The sequence below is a fragment of the Cupressus sempervirens genome, chromosome 7, assembly GCF_028749045.1.
Source record: "Cupressus sempervirens isolate cs-2001-9-10 chromosome 7, ASM2874904v1, whole genome shotgun sequence".
Classification (NCBI taxonomy): Eukaryota; Viridiplantae; Streptophyta; class Pinopsida; order Cupressales; family Cupressaceae; genus Cupressus; species Cupressus sempervirens.
Window position 1 is genome coordinate 354,124,469 of NC_143124.1, and position 5,744 is coordinate 354,130,212.

General features: G+C 37.0%; 1 pseudogene; it reads left to right on the plus strand.

The window, feature by feature from the left end:
- Positions 1-3,775: 3,775 nt before the first annotated feature.
- On the plus strand, positions 3,776-5,744 carry LOC149546914 (UDP-galactose/UDP-glucose transporter 4-like; annotated as a pseudogene).

The following is a 5,744-nucleotide window of genomic DNA, read 5'->3' on the forward strand; positions in this document are numbered from 1 at the left end:
TTATAGAATGGTGTTCCTCCCCTTAGGAAGAAATAAGGCCAAGGGTACAAATGAGACACTTCGACTGTGTGTGGAAAGAATCCAATGGATAAGTGATGTCTCTAAAACCTGCTCAACTAGCTGAAGAACTTGTCTCAAAGAACTATACGTCTCCTCAGCTAATGAAGAACCCTTTTGCAACTATTGATCATAAGTATCCACAATCACTTCAACCTATGATGATTGATCATGTAGAGAATGAACAAGAGGGTTGGATGGAGCCCTCATGACAATTGAAGAAGGTGCTACTGCATCAAGAAGAAGAGGCAGATCATCAATACTGTCCCCCAAATCTATCACTAAAGATAGACCTGGAAGACTGGATGTACCTTGCTATGCTAGACCTATCACTATGGCAATATATGCATGTGGACTATATTGATGTAGTGACCTCTCACTGCAACTGTTGATAGAACCCCACATGTCTAAATCTATTGAAGTACTATCACTAGTGTCACTATCAATTTCCTCATGGTATGATGTGTGGAGAGGATTAAAGGACAAGCTTGGTGAACTTTTCTCAAAGTGTACGTCCTTCTCCACAAAAATTTGATGTGTCTCTAGATCCAATAGTTTGTATGCCTTCACATTATCTTCATAACCAATGAAAGTGCAAAGCCAAGGTGATTGTGTCTTGCATCCCCTGGAAGATGTGTTTTCCTATGCAAAACAACTGAAGACTCTAAAGTGTGTCGCAATAGGTTTTCTGCCGCACTATGCCTCAAAAGGAGCCTTGCCATCTAAGGTTGGATGAGGAGACCTATTTAGAATGTGAGTGGAACTACTAATTCCTTCAACCTCAAGTGATGGATCTAGAGACTTGGCTTGTATCATGCAACTTGCCATAAACTTAAGAGTTCAAATCCTTAATGTTACAACATCTGTCTTATGCAGAATGAATGGTACTAGATTTTGACGATCAATTTCCTCAAGTTTGAAAAAGTCTGTAAGTCTTCTATTCACATACATGCTTCCATTTTCCATTCTTAGAACTTTGATGGCTTTCCTTGATTTATGTTCAACATGATTCTTGAAGGCTAGAAACTTGTCCAACACTTCATTCTTATGAAAAAGAAAGTAGACCCAAGTGTATCTTGAAAATTCATCAATGAAAGTCAGTATGTAGCAAGCCTGGCTTACTGCAAAAGGTCTTGCTAATACCATGTGAACCATCTGTAGAACACCTAGTGCTCTTGAAGACTTCCCTCTTTGTAACTTCCCCTCTGGATGCATATCCACTAAATCTATTGAACATTCACCTTGGGAAAATTTGATTTGGGGTAGACCTTTGACCATTATGTATGTGCAAAGTTACTAAAGATAGTAGAAGGAAACATGTCCATACCGCTCATGCCATAATTTGATTGTTGAATTGGATTGTGTTAACAAGGCCTTTTAAGGAGACTTGGGCACAAAATGGGAGAAAGAGTATAACCTTTTGTCATGATTCACTTTCCCCACTACAACCAAGGAGTCATCTTTTAGACTGTGCACCTAAACTAAGTTTGGAAGAAAATCAACTCTATGTCCATCTCCGAGGTGAGTGATTTGGTAAATCGAGAGGAGATTAGAACTTAGGTTTAGAACATAGAGAACATCTTGAAACTATCCATTTTCCTTCTCCATGTTTCCTTTCCCTTAAACTTCCATTTTGGTATCATCTCCCACAAAGATGTGTAGTACCTTTGACTACTTCATTGAAGAAAAATTCTCCTTTGAAGAACCCATGTGATAGGAGGCACCGGAGTCAAGAATCCATTCCTTTGAAGAATTTATATTTGCCATGAGTGCTTGCCCTTTTCCCTTTGAATCAAAAGAAGATCCTTTATCCTTGTAAGCATTAGGAAATGGAACATTATGTTTCTTCATGATATTGGTCAACTCATCAATCTTTTTATGATAACACTCATGTTCTTCATGAGCCATTTTCTTGCAATAGGCACACTTTTTCTTCTCCTTATTGTTGTCCCCCTTCTTGTTGGAATTCGAGGAAGACTTACCTTGTTGATTTGATTTTGATGTTGTCTTTTTTGCACCCTCTAATTTTTCCTTCTTCCACCTCTTATTCTTACCCTTTCCTTTATTTAAAGACTGTCTAGCTGAACTTTGAGAACCCTCATTCTTGGCCACCAATGCTTTAGACTTAGGTTAATTGAGAATCCCCATTGATTTCAACTTCTTTTCTTATGTACCCAACAAATCAACATATTCATCAAAGGAGATTTTCTTATAGGCTAACCCTAATGTAGTCTTTGAGGTGTTATAAGAAGAAACAAATGTGGAATACTTTGATGGCAGCTTGTTATGAATGAGATAGATCAATCTGTCATCTTTGATAGAACTCTCACAATCAGTAAGCTTTTTCCTTAGTTCATTCACCTTAATGATGAAATCCTGTAGACATAGGATCTAAGGAGACAAGCTCATATTCAATTTTGAAAACATCCTCTTCAAACACTTTACCATATAGGTTTTTGAGGGTATCCCAAGCTTCCTTGCATGTAGAAGACTTCTTAATTTGATACATGATCTTGTCATCAACCCCCAAATATATATCACCTAGGGCTTCCCTATCCATTGCTACCCAAGTTGAAATATCACTTGTTGATACATTATCACCTATTGGTTTAGGAAGGATACCATCTACATATTGAGAAACTCCATTGTGCATTAAATGATACCACATTTTGATGGACCATGTAGCATAGTTATGTGGAGTTAATTTAACTTAAAAAAATTCATAATGCAGAAAATGAAAGAAAATTGCAGAAAAAAAGGAACGCAACACCAAGAACACCCCCCCCCTCCCTTTCACTAAATCAAGAAACCCCCCCCCCCCCCAAAAAAAAAATAGATGCTTTTGGCACTTTATAAGTAGTGCGATTACAATGGCCACTTGCCAATTTTTAAACTTTGTGGAATTTTGATTTTGCTTGTTACAACCTCTTGGAAGATTAAAAATCAAGAACTTTACAATGTACATCAATTTTGAAGTAATACAAAGAAAAGAAAAGCCCTACTTCTGAAAGTGACACTTTTGTCCACACAACCCTACAATTTGATTGCAAATCTAGAAAGTAGACAAAAAATAATGCACTTTCAAAAAAAATAGAACCTATTTTCGAGTATAGATGTGCCCATATGGAGTGTTTGAAGTTCTAAAATGTAGGAGTAGATAGGTACAGTCATAAAAAAATGCAATTTCTAACAAATCCATGTAGCAAAACTAGAAAAGAGTTGCACCATTAAAAAGTTTAGGAAATTCTACCCAATTTCATAAAAAATTGCATCGATTTGGAGTTCGAATAACTGAGATATGGCCTCCCAAAGTTAGACTGTAAAATCAAAAATTAATCTGGAGAGGGGTTACATTAGCAAAAGACAAATTTAAATTTCACGGTCATATGGCCATCATAGTAGTTCAAATTTTTCCTAGAATGATGGTTAGACAATCATCAAATTTAGGCCAATAAATTGATGATGTCAATGACCTTCCACCTATGATGATGTCAGCATGTACAGACTGTATAGATGGGTGACATGGCAAAGTACAACCCTACTAATGTGTCTATATGGATTGTTGACCAGGTTGTGTAGTCAAATGTACGACTACCTACATGGCAGAGCCTATGTGGTAGTGGGTTGATGTGGCCATCCTACTAACTATACTGCTGACTAGGACTGGTGGGATGTTGTGTCAACTATTTAGCTGGTGGGAGGATGTCGCACCTTCCACATGGTGTTTGAGCTGGTGGATGTGCTGATTCAACAGCCAAGTGTTAGTCGTAGATTGAAGGGTTTTCTGTCCACATGGGTAGCTAAAACATTACAGCTAACGGAGCTTGCGGGGTTGGCAAGTTTTGTGGTTGCCGAAGAACAAAGTTTCAGGCGCTAGTTTCTATCTATGTTGGCCAAAATTTTAGTATTTATCTCACATTTAGTGTGTTTAAAAAGAAAATACCATAGAAGCTAAGAAAACAATGAGCATCAAAGGTTGATAAGTGCTCAATCGGTTGGTATTAATGTGGTCGTTGAACTTGTACTTCTCAAAAATTAAAGAATGTGCTTAAAGAATAAATGTCAAATATTCTTTGCAAACAAACATAATATACCTCCAACCTTATAGGACCAAGGTCACTAGTACATTTGAGGGTCATTTTTTACCAAAATTTTTGACCAAAGGCCATATTGGCCTATCATTTCATGTTTTTTTAGTTTTTATCCCCGTGTTGGTCAAAATTTTGACCAACTCGAGTTCATAACCAAAAAAAAAAAAAAAGAGGACCAAATTTCCGTAGCTTTTAGAGGTAAAATGTTTGAACACTAAATTTTTGTAGTGCCTGAGCGGGAACAAAGATAATGCTTTAGAGACGCTCGGTGTGCTTTTTTCTACATTCACCCGTCGAATCCTGGCCTCTACACATTCACCCGCCCTCTATGAGTGTTTGCTCTTGTTGATTGGGGAATAGATTTATAGCAGGTTGCAGTTCAGGTGTTTATCATTTTGGAGCGAGAATATCTTTAGCGAGTTCCATTTTGCATTTCTAGATCGATCTCCTTACTCTTTGTTTTATGTATTTTCCTCATATCTTGTGTTATTGTGCATATTTTATGAGATAACTTGAGAAGACTGTAAGTAGATTGTGTGCTATTGTGTTGTAGCTATGGATGGTACTTCACATTTGTGCAAAACTTTGTCTACTTAGATCTCATTTTATTGTAGGGATTCAGAATGAAATAAGTTGTAAATCCATAGAAAACATATGTGAAGCTTTCAGGCATTCTTATGGGATCCCATGGACTAACCAAGGGTTCCCTCACTTTTCTCAACTATCATGCTCAGCTCATGTTCAAATCAACCAAGGTACTTTGCATTTATAGTTCTTCCTCTTCCTAACAGGCTACACAGGTAGTCTGGATCTTATATTTACGGTCACATGTATGGTAGTAAATGTTTTGGGTAAATAATTGAAAAACATTATAGAAATTCAAGCAGTGGATCCTTACCCTTTTTTTTGGAGTGTTAGAATGTCTTCTTTTCTAATTATTTAATTAAATTAAACTCCCGATCGGTCCTTTCTCTAGTTGTACAATGAAAGTGTGATTGTCGAGCAGTAATTTTATTGTTGTTAGTGGAAAGTTAGTAGAATTACTTGTTGGGGCCCGAGAATAGGGCGATTTCTTTGATTTTGTTTGAATAATGATCTCACATCTCTCTTAAAATTATGTGAGAACGTTATTCTAGTGATGGTGATGGGAGCTTTTATACCTAGCTTGAGGAGGAAATATCCCATCCATGAATACATATCTATGCTACTACTTGTTGCGGGCTTAATCATGTTCACCCTTGTAGATGCTCATACTTCACCAAATTTCAGCATTGCGGGAGTGATAATGATCTGTGGAGCTCTAATAATGGATTCCTTGCATGAAATATTTACTATCAATCCATCCACTTCACAGGTGCGATGCTCTATAACCTTTTGCACATATTCAACAAGTGAATACCCTCTTTTAGGGTGCTATACATTTTCGCCCAGTCACAATTCAGGGAGAAACAATTATGTATGATTCTATTGATTTAATTTTCCCTGCTAGTTTGAAATGAATAGATGGAAATGCTCTTATGTTCAACAATGATTGGGCTCCCTATGCTGGCCATCCCCATCCAGCTGTTAGGAAAATATCAATTAATTTTGCATTAG